The 20,745-nt window shown below is 38.6% G+C and overlaps 1 protein-coding gene across 2 annotated transcripts in view; it reads left to right on the top strand.

Annotated features, from left to right (window-relative positions):
* klhdc8b (kelch domain containing 8B) overlaps nucleotides 1-20,745 on the top strand; it is a 139,242-nt gene that overhangs the window by 55,314 nt on the left and 63,183 nt on the right. The gene's annotated exons all lie outside the window — the stretch shown is intronic.

Below are 20,745 nucleotides of genomic sequence, written 5' to 3'. Positions count from 1 at the left end.
GTTCATTGTAGCGGCCAAAGCCGTTTCAAACAACTGGTATTCATCCATAGCCATCTTGCAATGTTTACTAATGACTTCAACGTCACAGCGCTGTCGTCATCTGTTTAGCTCGCCTCTGGCCCGCCTATATCAGATAACCCGATGTGATTGGTGCAGCTCAGATCGAGGGGCATATTTAATTAGCATCATTACTCGACACCAGAGTAACTTGCTGAGCAAATTCAACTTTGAAAAAATTCTCGCTCTCGCGAGAACTCTGGATTGCCAGGGTAGTAGGCAGTGACCAGTGACAAAAAAATCATTGCTTCCTTAGTACAGTAATGCACTTAATAAGGAAGTTATGTCAGGGAATGAAATATGAGTCATTGCCTGGAAGTAAATGACATGATTCGTTAAAAACCGAACATGACATGATTTGTTCTTGACCGAAATCCTACAAAATTGTCTGGGAATAATGACAAGTGACATGAGGGTGATTAAAAGATGAGAGATGACAAATGAGCCGTCTCTTTAATAGCTGGTTATTGTGAAATTGCCCTACAACATGCAGTAGTGTGACAAGACATGTTGGTTCCAGTGTTGTGATTCTGGTTCTGTGGCTCTCAGGCTGCGAGTCACTTGAGATTTAGCCTGGCGCCCTTTACGGCAAGTTCAGAGCATGTGCCAAATTTTTGCTGATTGATTTTTTTTGTCCTAAGCCGTTATAATTGTGTTGGGTTCAGGCCAAACGTAACCAGACAGGCTCTTTAAGCGCTGTTCAACACCAACCTGACTGAGACAGCTGCCCGAGCAAGGCTACTTTCCCCTGCCTCTTTTTCAGTGCGATGTAAAGCTTTGGTCACAGCGCAGCATTGCACGTTTATTGTAATATATCCTGCTAGTCACCCATGCAGGGCGACTCGCTATTTGTGGACTTTTAGTTTAATTATTTCCACTTTATTTGAGTTATTTATCACTTACCCAAAAGCATCGGATTGATTCCCTACTGTTTTCCAGTTTCTTTCTCCCATTGCTCCTTCTATCAAATTCAAATAAGAGATGAATTTGACAGTCTATTTAATGGCTTATTTTCTGTCCTTTGCTTTAATGCAGTGCCAGATTAATCAAGGGGGATTGTTTGGGCTTACATTTTCACAATGCTAATGCATTCTGCTAGAGTACATGAGTCAGCTTTAACTGTTGCTCTCCTTATCCTCATGCTCTGTGCCAGACTTCAGTATAGTGCTGCACGAAGGTACCATTCATCCCAGTGGCGTAAATTTAGTGCTCTGATTGGCCGTTGTCTATAAGCCAAGGGTTTTAATTAGTGGATTTGGTTTGATGTGTCCAGACTGTAACAGCAGTGGCCCAGCATGTCCAGCAACCTGCTCCCACATTACTGTGCTGCAGAAGGCAAGCATGTGGTCAGACTGAGCTCTAGATATTGGGTTTTGTTAGGGATTCAATGATATAAAAAAATCTGGCTGATGGCGATAGCCTGATAATTATTTTTATGTCATGAGATGGCTGATATTAAAGTTCAATACTATCTTGACTAAAACAAAAATAAATAAATAATAAAAGACGTGCAATATTACGAAGATGAAAAAAAAGTTTTTAACAACAGAAGAAATATGAGAGCCAAAAGACAGAGTTGATACAAATAAGATAACAAGGTTACAGATAGATGGCGAAGGCTTAACATGAACCCCATCAATATCAAAGGACAGGTCCATCCTTTTGACTGAGGCAGCAGAGCCAATCATCTATATTTCAGTTTTGTTATTTAGTTTGAGGAAATTCAGGGACATCCAATGCTTGATATCCCTGATACACGTAGTGAGTGAGTCGGGCAGGGATGGCCTATCAGAGCTGGCGGTTAGATAAATTTGAATGTCATCGCAATGAATGGCATAGCAATGAAGTTGAAGTCCATGCATGCATATAATGTCACCAAGTTGAGTGGGCCAAGAACTGAACCTTGAAGAACACCCTGTGTATGTGGAGCAGTGGCAGATCTATACCCTTGTACAGTGATATAATACTTTCTGTCGCTGATGTAGGAAATGAGCCAGGACAGGAGAGAGCTGAACCAGTGATGCCGATATCAGAAAGGCGAGAGATGAGTATTTCATGGCAGACTGTGTCAAATGCAGCACTTAGATCAAGAAGCATCAATATGTTTATTAACCCTGAATCCATGGAGAATGTCATTAACCCCCCGAAGAAGAGCAGTTTCAGTGCTATGAGATGGGCGAAATCCTTACTGAAAAGGTTCAAAAAGACCATTAGCATCTAAAAATGATCTCAATTGCTAAGCCACAACCGTTTCAAGAATTTTGCTTAAAGGGGGGGTACAATGGTGTTTCATGTATTCAGAGTTGTTTACACTGTTAAAGAGATGGATTCTCATGCTAAACATGGGCAAAGTTTAAAAAATATATTTTGGACGAATAACGGAGAATTTCTGTGCCGAAAATCTTACTTCCGGGTTGGTGCAAGTTTCGGCTGGTTTTTTTTCGATCGTGGATCTAATGACGTAGATCAGAGTGGAACTCCTTATATGAGCATTTCTCTAGGAAAAGCGCGCCCGCGCACACGTCGACTAGAGGAGAGTGAGACCGCGCACATCAACGCGCTTCAACAGGAAATCATCGGCGCCAGCGCTGCGTAGGATTTGTTCAAGAATGTCTCCAAAAAAGTGTGTATTTGGATGTGAGGGAAAGCTTACCGTGTTCAGCTTTCCAAAGAACCCAGTGTTACAGGAACAGTGGATGCAGTTTGTTTTTCCGGGGCAGCAACGGAGTGTAGGAAGTGCGGTTATGTGTTCTGGTCATTTGAGTGACGAATGTTTTATTAACAAGGCCTCGACGCTGGATTTGCAAATCGTTTGCTATTAAAACGTGGAGAGGTCCCAGTGATAAAAGACCCCAGTCATGTAAGTACAACTGGATCAGATTTCTGTCTTTTGCTGGAAATCAAGAACTACCGCTTGACTCTATAGCTCCGCCTCCAGGACCTCGGCTTTTCCCGGAGAGAATCGGAAAGCTGTTTTTTCTTTTAAAATTATAATAAAACTAAACACTTTTTGGAGATATTAAGGATGCACTACTACTCTATAGGTACTCAAGATTAACATGAGATTAGGTGAAACTGTGCATGTTATGTACCCTTTAAGAATGGTAAATTAGATATTGGCCTGCAATTGTCCATGTTTAGATGGTCAAGGTCCGTTTTTTTTAAGAATGGGGGTCACCGCAGCCATTTTTAATTCTGCTGGAACAATGGCTGATGCTAAACTACAGTTTATCATACGTGTTATAAAAGGTGCAACCTCGGGGACACACATCTTAAGAAAAACAGTAGGTAGGTGTAGGATAATGCTGGCAGGATGTGGAATTAGACTTCACAATTAGATCAGTTATGGCAACAGAGGGAGTCAGAGTGAAATCAGAGAGAGAGTTTGTTGAATGAGCTGAATCTGCTAGCATCAAATTAACATTTGAGTCACTTGTATGAGGGGTGTCTTTGGTAATGGATTCAGTGATTGACTTCAGTTTGTCTAATAATAATTGTGAAAAGCTATTCACAAGCACCCCAGAGCCAGAAATAACATGTTGTGATGGATTAGTGAGATTATTAACCATAACAAAGAGTGATTTGGGCCTGCACATGGAATTCTTAATGGTAGAGGAGAAATAAGAGGATCTTGCATTGTTGAGGGCTGTACGGTAGTTGAGCAGATGTTCTTTAAAAGCCAGAGAGTGCACAATGAGTCCAGTTTTCCTGTACAGTAGTGCTGGGCGGTGTACCGGTTCATACCGAATACCGGTGTTTATTTTTGTTATGATATGAATTTTTAAAATACCGCAGTACCGGTGTATGTCGCTTTAATAACGATCGGAACGCAGCGCGGCGCGACACTGTTTGAGAGGGTCCTTTTTCACTGTTGCACTGTGGTAATGCACGTGTTACTAAGCGTGACTTTGAAGGTGGATAGGTTAAATTATAATTGATAGCTGTCAAATTATATTACAGTGTTTCTGTTTCCCATACATTGGTTCACAATATCAACACAGCCTTTTGGAAAATCTATTTGTGGTTGGCATTGACATCGTTGAATAAACATGAGCACTGCACGTTTCAAAATCAAAACGCGGCGCGGGTGTTTTTATATGAATGTATCTGAAGTGAACTGACGGTCTTTAGAAAAGTTTCTTTGTTATTATGATTGAATCTTTCTTTATCTTTCCTGATAAAGCAGCGTTTATGAGCGTTGCTGCTTTGTGTACAGCCGTTACCGGGGAAACCGCTATTTCTGCCTCTCCTAAAGCGCCTCCTGCTGGCACCTCTTTGTAAACAGCCTTGCAAACCTGTATTAATACTAGTGTGGATTTATTTCTACAATATTCAATCATGACAGTAAAATAGGGCATTCTAAGGCAATCTACTGCAGTATTTCCTCTCTCACTCAGTGAAAAATGTGTTTTATACCCAGTCATGCTTGGAAAAAAAAAAAACGTCATATACCGTGAAACCGGTGTAATTTAGAAAAATACCGTGATGTGGATTTTTAGTCATACCGCCCAGCACTACTGTACAGTCTTTCTAGGCTTCTAACCAGTCTAGTTTTAACAGGAGCATGCTTCTCAAGTATTTGGGAAAAAAGCATTATTATAAATACAGAAGATCTCTGACAGTTAGATAATAAGCATTCTGACAGGGTAGAAGCCCTTATTGAAACAGAGAATGAAGATGGATTCACAGAATTGATTTTACCATAGGTGAGCATTTTCTTAAGTGGTGATATAGATATTGGAAAACTTAAACTGAAGTTTATGAGTTTGTGATCCAAGAAAGCAAAATCAGAGCCACTAACACTAAGTATATTATATAAGCCTGATGTACATATGAGATCCAATATATGACCCCTGGAGTGAGTAGCAAAAGTTACATGTTGAGTTAGGTTGAAACAGTCCAGCACAGACATCAATTCATTGCATTGTGCAGTGTTTTCATGTACAGTGGGGAGAACAAGTATTTGATACACTGCCGATTTTGCAGGTTTTATTACTTACAAAGCATGTAGAGGTCTGTAATTTTTATCATAGGTACACTTCAACTGAGAGACGGAATCTAAAACAAAAATCCAGAAAATCACATTGTATGATTTTTAAATAATTAATTTGCATTTTATTGCATGACATAAGTATTTGATCACCTACCAACCAGTAAGAATTCCGGCTCTCACAGACCTGTTAGTTTTTCTTTAAGAAGCCCTCCTGTTCTCCACTCAATACCTGTATTAACTGCACCTGTTTGAACTCGTTACCTGTATAAAAGACACCTGTCCACACACTCAATCAAACAGACTCCAACCTCTCCACAATGGCCAAGACCAGGGAGCTGTGTAAGGACATCAGGGATAAAATTGTAGACCTGCACAAGGCTGGGATGGGCTACAGGACAATAGGCAAGCAGCTTGGTGAGAAGGCAACAACTGTTGGCGCAATTATTAGAAAATGGAAGAAGTTCAAGATGACGGTCAATCTCCCTCGGTCTGGGGCACCATGCAAGATCTCACCTCGTGGGGCATCAATGATCATGAGGAAGGTGAAGGATCAGCCCAGAACTACATGGCAGGACCTGGTCAATGACCTGAAGAGAGCTGGGACCACAGTCTCAAAGAAAACCATTAGTAACACACTACGCCATCATGGATTAAAATCCTGCAGCGCACGCAAGGTCCCCCTGCTCAAGCCAGCGCATGTCCAGGCCCGTCTGAAGTTTGCCAATGACCATCTGGATGATCCAGAGGAGGAATGGGAGAAGGTCATGTGGTCTGATGAGACAAAAATAGAGCTTTTTGGTCTAAACTCCACTCGTCGTGTTTGGAGGAAGAAGAAGGATGAGTACAACCCCAAGAACACCGTCCCAACCGTGAAGCATGGAGGTGGAAACATCATTCTTTGGGGATGCTTTTCTGCAAAGGGGACAGGACGACTGCACCGTATAGAGGGGAGGATGGATGGGGCCATGTATCGTGAGATCTTGGCCAACAACCTCCTTCCCTCAGTAAGAGCATTGAAGATGGGTCGTGGCTGGGTCTTCCAGCATGACAACGACCTGAAACACACAGCCAGGGCAACTAAGGAGTGGCTCCGTAAGAAGCATTTCAAGGTCCTGGAGTGGCCTAGCCAGTCTCCAGACCTGAACCCAATAGAAAATCTTTGGAGGGAGCTGAAAGTCTGTATTGCCCAGCGACAGCCCCGAAACCTGAAGGATCTGGAGAAGGTCTGTATGGAGGAGTGGGCCAAAATCACTGCTGCAGTGTGTGCAAACCTGTTCAAGAACCACAGGAAACGTATGATCTCTGTAATTGCAAACAAAGGTTTCTGTACCAGATATTAAGTTCTGCTTTTCTGATGTATCAAATACTTATGTCATGCAATAAAATGCAAATTAATTACTTAAAAATCATACAATGTGATTTTCTGGATTTTTGTTTTAGATTCCGCAACTCACAGTTGAAGAGTATCTATGATAAAAATTACAGACTTCTACATGCTTTGTAAGTGGGAAAACCTGCAAAATCGGCATAATCTGTATCAAATACTTGTTCTCCCCACTGTATATTAAAATCACCAAGCAAAATAACAGATGAATAACTAGCACAGAAATCTTGAAGGTCGGTAAATTAAGATTACAGCCAGTGACATTTGGCCAGTCATTTTTAACGCTAGGTATTCAAATGATGCAACGTCATGAAACTCGATCTTGGATATTTTAATAGTCTTGCAGCAAACTACAGCCAACCCTCCACCTCTACGATGGAGACAAGATTGAGAGAAATATATGTACCCAGGTGGTGTTAAGAGGTTCAAGTTGAAAAAGTCATTGGGCACCTGCCAGGTTTCCGTCAAAAGTAGCATGTCCAGGTTTGTGTCAGTGATTATGCCATTTAACTCTAATGCTTTATCAGTTAAAGAGCGAGTGTTCAACATCGCAAATCTGAAGATGCACGTCTGCAGGTTCCGAGGTCGGGATCAAAACACAATGATCTTAGATTTCCAAAGTTGATTGCACGATTTTCCTGCTGTGTTTTACCAGAAGCACGGGTGTTGGTACAGATAACTGGAATATTATTTGAAGACGAGCAGAGATAAGTCCGAAGTATCTTCCGCGAACTGTGTATTTACACAGTTCACACCATTTATAAATGTCCGGAGCCAAGCGGAAAGATCCTTTCAAAGTTCTGAGTTGAGTAGCAGAAAATTGTAAAGCCATCTCGGGAAAAGTCATTTGATTAACGTCAGCCAAAAACAGCACAAAAAGACCAAAAAACAAAACCTGCAAATGATTACGCAACTAAATGACCAGTGATGACCAATGGGACCCACACAACAATTTTATCGGTTTAACTGCCAAAATTGCATACTTTAATTATTCGTCCATGTGTGTTTGTCATATCCGTAAACAAAGGAAAGACGGTCAGGTTACTACTGGAAGCAGTTTGAAGTCACAACAACTGTACCTTAAACCGAAAAAAGAGAGTTTGAGAAAAAGAAAAAGAGTTTGCAAGCAAAAAGAGTACCAAATAATGTAAGGTAGTAATAAATAATGAATCAACATAGTTTGCATAGCACCATATTTGCTGTGCATTGACTAGGTTCACAAAACAAAGTTTATGTTGGTAACAATACCAGTCTCTAAACCATTTACTACTTTTGCCTTTTAAATTGCATTGCCAAGTATAGTTTCCACTGTTATGAATTGCAATTATGTCTAATGTCAGTGTTGCCAACATTTGTAACATTATTACAAGACTATAAGAATATTTTTCAGATATCGTCATTTTGTTGTTGACTGAGTTTTGCTGTCTTTGGTGATGTTCACACTGATAAGATGATTATCTGTAACTATGGGCACAGTGGCCCTCAATATTCATCTGCATGGAATAATAAAGCCGAAGCACAACCCACATGATTAGCGTAACAATTTTCCTTCGCATGTAACTTGTATTTTTATGCTTCAACCGCTAGAGGGCCAAAAGTTGCATACCCTGCGTCTCAATGTCCATTCTATCCATCCTAAATATTGTGGATCCGTGCTCACTATAATGGCTAATATTGCCCACAACCCATTGCGCTTTGGAGGAGGTACTACAAACACAAGTAAAAAGTGTTAAAAAACTACAAAACATGGGGAATATGCGTAACCGACGGTGCGAGGGTTAGATAAAGGTTTGAGTGACTAATCAAAGTTAGTCCTGATAAAAAAATATATAATTTATTTAATGTTATCCGTGTTATATTTCATCTGCAATAACAATGTGGACTTTTATAAAGATCCGTTTGGCCAGCATCATTATCCATTAATATGAGGAGAGCATCTGCATGAAAGACCCGCGACTGCAGTTCAACGTGCTACTGCATTTCTATCCGATACGGTAGGAAATGAAATGAAATGAAATGAAATGTGGAGGATGTTAACTGTGACAAGATGATTGATAGGCCAGTTTACTGTGACAGGATGCGACAGAGAGCAGCCATTAAAGACGCAATTGTATGACGTGATAGTATGTCCCAAAGCTTGTCTACTTTTCTGCTACACACTTAAAAGTGTGTACTTGTTCTTCATAAAAAGAGTACATACTTTTAGGGCGTATTATAAGTAGATGAATTGAGACGCAGCAATAGTGTAGCTTTAAAAAAGTTTTACTCCTAAAGAAATTAATGCTTTTACTCTGTGATTTCAAGTAATTTCAATAAGAAATTCTTTTTTTAATAAGAATATTAGTACATAAAATAGGTTCTTATCAGACAAAAAATGCTTGTGGCAGATGTTTGTGCAGGTGCTAGAGTGGAATAGATATCACTTTCAGATAAAATGGCTTGAATTCCCTCTTCGGCTCTCAGTAAAAGCTCAGCTGTTCCAGTAGCAATCAAGTAGTTACTTTAATCAACACCAGGTATCGAGTTTACTGGTCTGAAATGTATTTCTTGTATTATAAAATTTTAGAAATGCATTACAATTCCCTTCAATCATTAAGAAATGACGAATTCTTCTCATATTTTTCACTTTGAGTGTATTTGAGGTAATAACATTGCTGCTTGTATCATGAGACCTGAAGCCATCTGTCTGTTTCTGCTTGACTACCTCAACACCCTCTCCTGTATACCACTGGAAAACATCTCTTAATGATGTAATCAAACTGACGATTAACCCACTTCCCTGAAGAGACTCTCATCCACTCAGCCCTGTGGGGAAGTTATTCAGTTTAAAGTCCGTTTCAGCAGAACGTGTCTGTGTGTGTGTGTGTGAGGTAGAGTTTGCAGGACGTTTCTGTGAGGGAATATCTATCTATCTATCTATCTATCTATCTATCTATCTATCTATCTATCTATCTATCTATCTATCTATCTGTCTGTCTGTCTGTCTGTCTGTCTGTCTGTCTGTCTGTCTGTCTGTCTGTCTGTCTATCTGTCTATCTGTCTATCTGTCTGTCTCTGTCTATATATCTATTGACAGACAAATCCATCTATCCGTCTATCCTTCTGACTGACTGAACATATATTAAAGTAATATTAAATTGATGGTGTATATATAATTCATGTCACTGATTTCAGACTCATTCTTGATCTCGGAGAAATCCATTGAAAGTTTCTATTAGTGAGTCGTCTCAGACCTCTGTAACATTCAAATTAAACTCTTGATCACATGCAAACTCATGCCTATACTTTCAAACTGGATGTATTGCAGTGACAATTTCATAAGGATTGAACAGAGCTCCATTTTTGTACGTTTTAATGGAAAACCAAACTGTCATTTTGAGATTACATTGTTCTACTCCACAAGAGTGAATCCAGACTTCCTGTGTTGAGCGTGAGACGTCAGTAGTAGAGATGTTCCGGCTGATTGTGTTATGTATTCCGCTTGTGTTTTGTGCCCTTTTATAACGCTAATGGCTTTCCTTTCCTGCAACTTCCTGTTTGTCTCACTGTTTATTTCTAGAGTAGAGGAAAGGCTATGTGAACAGTTTTGGGGCTGTTTTTGATGGATGTTTGTGATGCGGCATGTGTGCTGGTGAGGACTAGCAGCACCTCTCACTGTGATTAATCAGACATGTCACGAATTCTATCAGTACAAGCACTTTCTTCCAGCTCACGGTTGCCAGCAAAAGCCAAGAGAAAACAGAGATCACTTCTTTCTCTCTCTCTCTAGATAGGAGATAGGGAACACACACGTATAAAGCATACTTTAAAAGCTTCATTATAAATGTACAATTATTTGTATCATATTAACTCCAATAATAAGATATTCCTGCAGTCGCTGCCTAGCTTTTTCATGATAACACTCCATGTGAAGCTATAATGAGGAAATGACGTCTTTCATTGTTCCCTTCGCCAAGTGCGTTCCAAATGGCTTCTTTATGACACATAAGTGCCCTGCTCCCTTCAAAGTCCCCACTTCAAGGGCTCTGACCCTTGCAGAGCTCTTGAATCATTCAGACACGTTTTGTGAACTTATGATTAACTGATTCATTGAAAAGATTGAAAGGAACAGTTAATTTACCAATAAGAGTAAATAATCACTTTTTTTTTGGTCAAATTCTTGGGCAGCATTCCATGTATCTCACGGAGAAGGCAATCCTATAATGCTTTTGCGACAGGCTACCGTATTTTCTGGAATATAAACTGTTTTTCTTATCATCTGAAACGTGCTGTGACTTGTATCCCAAAGCGACTTATATAATGCTATTAACGTCAAGCACGCAAAACATGCACATTTGGATTTTTGCCGTATGAGACAAATGTGAGCCCGTGTTTAGTTGTATAGCGCCTTTTTCCACGTCAGTAGTTTTAGTTTTGCTTTTAATTTGTTTATATTAAATATTAATGAAATTGTTTATAATTTCAAATGTTGTTTATAATGAATGCCACTTTATATTTTTTTAAAAACCTATAGTTTTTGCACATTATTTCTGAATGTAATAATAAAAAAATTGTATACACCAGTATGACTCATTTGTGTATTTTCTCTCTCAAAAATGCACTTATTTTCCAGGAAATATGGTACATGAAAAAAATACATCCAAGATAGTGAGACAACGTCTAAAAAGAAAATAGACTTAATAATATAATAATAAGTAATAATGCTCAGAGTAGTGCAAAGTATTGCTAAAAATAGTTTACAGTAATTAAATGGATTATTCTACACAACATTTTCTTTGTCATATTTATTTTTAAGCTTATGAGAGTGTCATATCTTTAGCTTACCAACATGCTAATGTCAAACTGTTGAAATCAGTTGCAAATGTAGCACTATTTTTGTGGCACAACAGTTAGTGTCGTTCCATGACATTTAGTATGCTGCCTATGTAGACTGTAGACAGCAATGAGCTTCTCTCTCTCGCGCGCACACTGTTCTTGTACTACTTTGTAAATGTTTCTGATTTGTGTTTGCATAATCACTCAGGTGTGTTCTCTGGGGTGCCTGTGTGTGCACACGTTTCTGGGTTTGTTTTCACGCACTCAGCCTCTAGCTGCTGTTGTTTATCATCAGTCTGTCACCTCGGGTTAATGCCTCTGCTTAGTGCTTGACGAATGCTGCAAACCATAGTGTGTGTGTACTGTATGCGCTTGACTGTGTGTTTATATCTAACTGGGGATCTCAGACTCATCGCCTCGATATTCACTGCACAGCTTGTGTTTAGTACTATCAGTATGTGAGAGGTCTGTCATGGTCTGGTGCTGCTGTATATGAGAGGGAATCATGTTAAGTGTGTCAGCTCTGCACGTAAACAACACTCTCTAATGAGAAACTAATCATCAGTAAATATTTGCACTTCCACACATGGTCTCTCTCTCTCAGCAAACGGACTTGTGTCCACTTGTTCAAGACTTCAGGATACGGTACATGTTCGCTGCTCATTTGAAGTGAATGGTTGGATTCCGGAATCAACTGCCACTTCAAAATATATCCTTTGAGTGGTGTTTAATCAAGTTATTAATAAATATTTATCCTTCCAAATATTAAACAATTTGAATGACTTCTTCAAGCTTAGAAGATTTAAGTAGTTATAAAATTACATGTGTGCTCACTGAAACGTGCTCTCTCTTTGAGAGAAGGATCCAACACGTGTTAAAACATATGTATGCTTCTACTGTAGCTGACACTGACAGCCTAGGTCACTGGGGTCACTCAGGCCTGACACCTACGTGACCTATTCTTAGTTAAAGAATTTACTTTACACTTCATCTTCAATCACTAGAGAATAATGACGAATATTGACTGAACCTCTTACTGAGAGAAAGTAGCCTATATCTTATCAGTATGTTGTGGGAAAATTTCCTGATCAGAGCTAGAGCTTGGCCAACTCAGACCTTGAAGAAGCTGTGTGTGTGTGTGTGTGTGTGTGTGTGTGTGTGTGTGTGTGTGTGTGTGTGTGTGTGTGTGTGTGTGTGTGTGTGTGTGTGTGTGTGTGTGTGTGTGTGTGTGTGTTTCTGGTACCCTTTTGTACAGGACCTGACATTTATGAGGTGAACAACTGGTACGCAGGGGAGGTGAAATGACCATCTGACAAGACAAACTGGAGCCCAGAAACTCAGATTGGTAGCCTCAGTGGAAATTTTTATCTGTGCCTTAACCAATCAGAATCATTCAACCTGATGTGTTGACCTGTGTTGGAGTGAAATTGCTGTTGTTTTGAGAAGTGTAAGCTGAGCGGCCTACGGACTCCTTGCTGAGTGTGAAGCTGACTTCTGCTAATGAAACTGCAAACTATTCTTCAGTAAAAAAAAATTCTGCAATTGATTGCATCTCTTGACTCCTGATCTTCATCATATCTGATCCTTGGGTCTTAACTGTTAATTCCCCTACAGAAGATATAACTTGTCTGTTTTCAGTGGTTTAATAAGCTTCTGTAATTAGAGATATGAGTTGTGTTATGGCCAATAACTGATAAATTATTGTTGTATATTTAAAGTTATCATGAGCTTTAATAAAATTCACTGTTTTGACTACACTTCTGGGCAAAAAAACTCAAATATGCCAAGCCCAAAATGGCTTAACACTAAGCTTTTAATTGTCTTAAACACACATAATTGGTCAGAAAATTAGCAACATTTTAGCAAAAGCACTACTTAAAAAGCCATTGGTGTCACAGAAAAACATCAAATACAGAATAACGTTTTTTCAGAATATGGGAAGTTGTGTGTGGAGTGATGAATCACAATGAAACACGAGTTGCATGATAATGCTCGGTGTCTTTGACAATGTGCTGAGAAATATAATAATAAATACATCTCTACCACAGTGAAGCATGGAGGAAGAGACTGTGTTATTGTGTGAGGAGTCTTTTTAGCTGCTGTATTGGTGAACTACTTCACTGGGAAAAATAATTTAATGCTTTGAAGTATAGGAGAATATTGCAGAATGGCTTGCTTCCCACAAATGAAAAGTTGTTAGAGGAATTATCAGGTGTTATTTTTCAACAAGACAATACTCCTGCCCAAATTACAAAGACAACCAAGAAGTGGCTTGAGAACAAGTCCATCAGACTCATGTTTTGGCCTTGTCATGTCAGAGTCCAGATTTGAACCCTATAATAAATATTTGGTCTCACATTAAACTCAAATGCACTGGGAGACATTTTTCTACTACTCATGAATTGTTTGAAGCCATTAACATTGAGTGGAACAACACTGACTCCTGTAAAAAACTGTCTGCAAGTCGGGGAAAGCTATTCTGTGCTGAGTTATTTTACAGTATTTGTGCAGTTCTTGCTAACTTCCTGACCAGTATTTTGTGATTAAAATGGTTAAGACCATTAAAAGACCACTCAATATTTTGCCATTTTTGGAGAGTGCATAAATAAAAAATCTCTAAAATCGATCATTTTAAATGCTACATTTAATGAACAATTAGCTACAAGTGAATTAAGCATCTCAAAATTATAATGTACAGTATGAAAAATGGGTATTCATTTTGAGATTTGCTTTTAACAGTGTTATTAAACCATTGTTGATTTAACTTATTTAATTTAGAATTTTAATATCAGTACATCCCTAGAAATGTGTCATTTTAAGTCATTATTAGAAGTTATTACAAATATTACCATGACATTTTTTTTTTTTAAATTCAAATAACTGATGAATTATTCACAGTACAACAGGGAATATGATTTAAGAATGTAAATAGAACCAATTTTGTGCTTTCCAGTTTTGCCTCTTTCTATTTGGGAGTTTCACTTAATTGCATATAATTATTCAATCCCATTACTGATTGGTCCAAAACACTCTGCATTATTTCTATATCATTTCCTGAATGGGAATATAGTAGTTTCTGTTCTATTGCAGACATCCCACCTCTCCTGGAAGGTCTGGGAGTCTCCCGCATATTGATAGTGTCTCCCAGACGCCTGCAAATTATATACAGTAATTATGTCATTTTATAAATGTCTGCTATTTTTCATAGACATGTACTGTAGAGCAGAGTTGGAGTATTATTTTTAATAGTAAGGTCACCTGAGAGGCATTTATTCATCTCTTCCTTTCACTGCAGTGATAGAGAATTTCTCATATTTATATCGTCCTCGTATTTATTTATTTATTTATTTTGTCCTCTTCAGAAGAACAGCTCATCACACAAAATGCAATGTTGACTTGAACAGCCTCTTGTGTCTAATGGTAGCTTGTTATCAGTTGATTATTCTTTTGCATTGTGGCCAGTGTGTGTGTGTGTGTCTGTGGCGAGTAAAGGTCAATGTGAAATTGCACACTGCCACTTCAACGGCTCATTTTAATCATTGGCCTGAAGAGGAAAAGATCATTAGAGAAAAGAGAGGAGGAGAATCTGTCATTATGAACTTTTGTTTTGCTGCATGTTTTTTGTTTGTGCTATGAATACTAAAGACAGTCTCTGAAAGAGCACTGATGATAGAGTGTTGAGAATAGAGAGTGACTTAGACAGCCATGGTTGAAACAGAGAAATGTATCAGAAGCTAAGACCAAATAAGGAGGAAAGGGAAAAACCTGTTGTGAAAGGAGTAAGTCAGAAAATATGCTATAATTAAAGGGATAGTCCACGCAAAAATGAAAATTCTGTCATAAATTACTCACCCTCATGTCGTTACAAACCTTTTTTTCTCTCTGAGACACAAAAGGAGATGTTCAGCAGAATGTCTATGCTACTCTTTATATTATAATAAATGTGAAAGATGACTAGGGTCTGTCAGGTGCTAAAAATCATAAAACCAGTCAATGCAACTTGTGACTTGAGGTGTTTTATATTCCAGGTGGCACGATAGCTGTCACCATCAGTTCAAGCTTTTAGTTTGTATTTCTTCAGTTCATGCCTTCCTTTGTTTGATTTCCTGCCCCTCTTTAGTTACCATGGTCACGTTATTATTAGTTCATTTGTTCCAGCCGTGATTAAATTATTAATTAATTTGTTTAGTTCACTAAATAGTTGTACCCCTGTCTTCACTATTTGTCTGGTCACGTTCACATTTAGTGGTGTTTGTTTATGCCTGTTCGCCTGGTGCGAAGTATATTTGCTATTAAACTTCGTTGGAACATTATTCATCTGTCTGCCTGCAAACACACCGTGACAACAGCTTTGTGTGTGGGTAAAGACTCAAATTGAATTTATTTACTGATAATCTAACCCTCCATCGTAGCAATCTCATTGACATTCATATATTCAAATATGGCGTGTCAAGGAATCATAGCAGGATTGACGTCATATTCATCATTAGGATTTTGTGTATCTTGTTACGCATAATAATATGACAAATTTTTATATACACATATTTAAATTGCATATGTGAGATTTGACTTAAAACTCATGTACAAATCTTCATAAGACTTAGAATGAAGCGTACAATTTGTCCAAGTTAGACTACTTTTATAGTACATTTTTCTTTCTTCTTTTAATAGTAAATCTGTTCACCATTTACGTTGTATGGAACCTCCTTCTGTGGCCTATGGAAGAAAGAAAATCAAATGCATCAAAAAAAGGGTTTGGAATGACAAATAAAGCAAATAAATGTTTTTGAATGAACTTTTCCTGTAAATTGTTGGAGACATGAACAATAACAGGGCTGTGAGGAATGGATTTACAGTCTGTTCAATGGGCCTCATTCATAAAAAGGCAGAATTAATGAATCAATTGGAAAACCCATGCTTAATTGATACAGTAAATAGGCAAGAATAATTTTATGGACGATTTACGTATAAATCCAATGTACTCATGTCTAAATGTGCCCTACAATTATGTATCTCATTCATACAGCCTAGAAATCATCATTTGGTAATACGTCTTTCCATACATTTTCCGGGGGGAGATAACATGGCATTAAAATTAGACATGACATGTGACCTTAAAACTGTACGAACAAACTGAACCTCTGTCAGCCTCATTTTTGTTCACATTCAATTAAATATGTCATGTGAGCATATTAAGTATAAGTTGGAAGAGCAAATTTGAGAAAGTTGAGACCGGCTGGTGTCCTTTAAAGGTGATGTTTACAGCAGCAGACCTGCCTTCTATTAAGATGTATTGTAAAAAATAAACCCCAGGAAAGTCACTCTTGCAATTCATCCCCATTTCTCCTCTCTTCTGTGTGCCGCATATCAATGCTAGAGGAAGTTCCTGTTCGAAATATCATCCCTTTATCATTTCTTTCTTTGAAATGGTTTGAATATTATTGGATAATACAGCGCCTCTGTCCAAAGCAGAAAAAGGTTATTGAAAAGGTCCTGGCATTTCTTTTCTCTGAATATAAAAAAAGGGCTGTTTGGTTTTCAGTGAGTCACCGTCTATGGTGCTTGAAGGGAACAATGTTTTCCGGCGTGTGTAAGCACTTTCCACCTCTTTCTTTCAAGAGCGCTGTGTTGATCGAGGGGCAAGAAGGTGCACAAATAGAGCTGAATAACAGACTGTGTCATTTATTGGTACAAACACATTCTCTTCCTTGTTTGGATGCTCTCTATCCATTTAAAGCTGTGCAGGCTTCCTAAATTTCATCCTTCAGTGAATTATTGACATTTTTTCTCCTCCTCCTTTTAGACTTTGTAGAGAATACATCCTGCTGTTATCAGTTCCATATTCTGAGAGCCTCTAGTGATTTTGAATATTGATTGTGCTTTTGTGAAAGACAGAAATAAGTGGCCTTTAAATGGCATGATGGGCGACGATGCCCGTGTTATCTCTTGTTGGGACGACTGAAGTCTTTAAGCTTTTACTCATCTCCTGCCACACCACCTCTGAATCTCTCTGTAAATATCAGTCATTTAACTCACCTTTCTCACTGGAGATGCATCACTGCTTTTGGAGATCAATCAGTTCTGGCTTTTTGACAGTGATCTTACTTCAGTTCAAGATAAGTCAAATTCCTGTCTAAATCACCATTTGGACAGGATTCATTTTTGTAAAGTGATCCTTTAACGCTATTACAACTTGATTAGTTTTGTAAAGCAGGAATTGTTTAACTTTTTGATGCCAAGGAACGACAAATGTGTGGATCCCCTTGCGAATGACCCACTTACTAAATACATAAAAACCCATTAATACTTTTTTCCATTTAAAAATTAATGCTGATAATTGAATAAAATAATCATGATAAATATATTGAATGAAATGTGACCACTTTACAGAAAGTAGAATGAAACTTACATTTTTTATGTTTTTGAAAGTCTCTTATGCTCACAAAGACTGCATTTACTTGATCAAAAATACAATAAAAACAGTAAAACTGTGAAAATATATTACAATTTATAATAACTGTTTTCTATTTTAATATATATTAAACTGAATTTTCAGCACCATTACTCCAGTCTTCAGTGTCACATGATCCTTCAGAAATCATTCTAATATGATTATTTGCTGCTCAAGAATCATTTCTTATTATTATCAATGTTGAAAACAATTGAGCTGCTTAATATTTTCATGGAAACTGGGTTTCTTTGATGAATACAAAGTTTTTGACAGCATTTATTTGAAATGGAAATATTTGAAATAGAAATATCTTGTAGTATTATATATGTCTTTACTGACACTTTTAATCAGTTTAATGCATCCTTATTAAGTCACATTTAAAAAGTATGGGCCCTATTTTAACGATCTGAAACGCAAGTATCAAGCGCAAAACGCAAGTAACTTTGTGGGCGGGTCTTGGGCGCTGTTGCTATTATAGAGCTGGTAAGTCCCGCCAATCCGTAAAACCCCACTGGACCTCTAGGTTGAAAAATCATCAATGCAAGTGAATGGGAGAAAATAATTATTTTCTGGTCCCGTTTGAATTGTGCCATGAATGTGAACATATGTTGTCTGTGAATTTTTTATATAATTTTTCATGTTACGAGTTTGACAGTATATTGTATGATTCGGCTAGCAGTTGTGGAAAAGACATAATGAGAAAGACTACATGTCGCCTATGTGACGTCACCCCATAACACATTTTCCCTCCACTTGTCAAATCACGGTGCTAATGTTGCGATAATATATGGAGACAGATCGAGATGCCTGTGTTTTGTACCCAAATGTCAACATTCAAACCAAATCGGCTGTTCTTTCTTCAGAAACGCGTCGAAAGCAGCGAAGAGTTGTAGTCCACAAAGTGCTCTCACACAATGTCTAACCGTATCAAACTTCTACCAGCTAAATTGTAGCATTCTTTACACGTATGTTCACATTCATGGCAAAATTCAAACGGGACCAGAAAATAATTATTTTCTCCCATTCACTTGCATTGACGATTTTTCAACCTAGAGGTCCAGTGGGGTTAGCGGAAGGGGCGGGACTTACCAGCTCTATACCGGCGGGATAAATGACTCTTGCGCTCGACGCAAATCTAAAATGGGTTGGTCTGAAGTAGCTTCATTATTCATAGGTGTGGTTTGGGCGTAACGTGAAATAAACCAATCAGAGCGACATCTCACATTCCCTTTAAGAGCAGGCGCGCTTGTTCTATAGCGGATTCCTATTATAACGGCGGATTTGCCAGGCGCACGCCAGGAGCATTTCACAGCCGAGGAGACCGACGTTCTCGTCAGGGACGTTGAGGATGGAGAAACACACCCAAATTAACTTTGGTTAAACAGGCGTATGCTAATTTTGGTAAATGTGTAAGCTAGATGTATGCTTTTATAATAAACTGTTTATCTATCTATCTATCTATCTATCTATCTATCTATCTATCTATCTATCTATCGTAATAATGTAGGCTATGATTTGCAAAAATGAAACCTGCTGCTTCTGTGTAGATGAGAGAATCGAAGTGTATGCGCTTGTGCACACGCTACATTGATTATGGCCAAGCATGCGCCCTTAAAATAGCATATGAATAACATGCGCAACGCGCCACTGACTTTAAACTAGTTTTTTTCCGTCAGTGGCGGAATTGTTTTCTAAACCTGCAAAATAGCATGAGGGAACGTTTGCGCCGGAACACGCCTCCTCTTTGCGCTGAACCGCCCCGGGGAGTGCAAGTGTATTTCTTAGTTAACCGACGTGCGTCTGTGGAGGGAAAAGTCCGCTGTGCCCGTGTGCAAAATAGGAATGATACATGCGTCGGTGTACAAAGTCAATTGCGCTGGGTGCAAGATAGGGCCCTATGTGTTAAAAGAGTAGTTACATTGCTTTTGTTATTCAGTGAAGGTCAAAATAAATGAGGAGAATTGTTGTGAAAATATATATATATTGCAATCATAAATATTCTTATTTCAAGATTTGAAAGAATTTGATTTCTCAGAAGACCTCCATGTTAGCCAAAATGCAGTAGATAATTTGATCTGTTATTTTTACCCAAGTATTTTTACCAAAGAGAAAAACACAGACTTGTTTGGTTTCGGGTGGAATTAAAATCACAAATGTCTGTACTAGTTGCTTCCTCAGGGACAACAAGTCCTGTGCGAGTCTCTGGATGTCACTCCTCTAGTCTGATGTCTCCCTGTTCTGGGTTCAGTGTCATGGTACATGGAATATTTGGAAGGCTGGTGTGAACTCAAAGCTGAAGATCAACTGCAGGAATGATCATGTGCTTTGGCTTGAGGCAAGGCATCTATTTTGGGAGAAAGCTTAACCAGTTTATACATCCAGAAAGAGATGTGATGAGATTAAGACCATGTTTCCTGCTTGCAGTCATGAAAATAGAAGAGGAAGACCAGCAGCAGGTGGTCTGTTTAATAAGGGTCTTTCTGTCATACGGGAAGGTTGGAAACAGCTGTGTGGTCGGACGAGCATGTTTGTGCATTTGTTTACCAAATTACAGTTGCCATGTGAATTATTACATGATTTGTTTGTTTAGTTGTGTGCTCTGGTTTGATGCAAGCTTATGCATGTGTGTTTTTCTCTGCTTTATCTTGTCAGGCCACTACTTCCTAATTGTCTCAGAGTACGTGTTTGGTTGCTATGGGGTCTCCCTGGGCGACGAATGTTGATCAGAACAGAGAGCTCTAATTAGAAGTGACTGCGTGTGATTGGACAGTGCAGTCTGCAGGGGGTGACGAACTCAGCGAGGGTGCAGAGGGGAGAAATAGATGAATTCGAGGTGGGTGGGTTGAGTTTCGATTGATTGGAGAAAACAGCTTGTAGATGGAGGCTTGGGATAATGACAGGTGATTCACTCACTATATCCTTGATTTTAAAGCACTGTGCTCCCATTCCCATAATCCAATGGCATTTATGTGTAGAACAGCTAGCATGTGCTGTACTGTCTATACCACTTAAAGTTTGACTTTATACTCTTATTTGGGTGGTTGA

The sequence above is a fragment of the Squalius cephalus genome (genome assembly GCF_949319135.1).
Source record: "Squalius cephalus genome assembly, chromosome: 18".
NCBI classification, from domain to species: domain Eukaryota; kingdom Metazoa; phylum Chordata; class Actinopteri; order Cypriniformes; family Leuciscidae; genus Squalius; species Squalius cephalus.
Note: the sequence above shows the minus strand (reverse complement) of the source record. Positions and strands in the feature narration are given on the sequence as shown.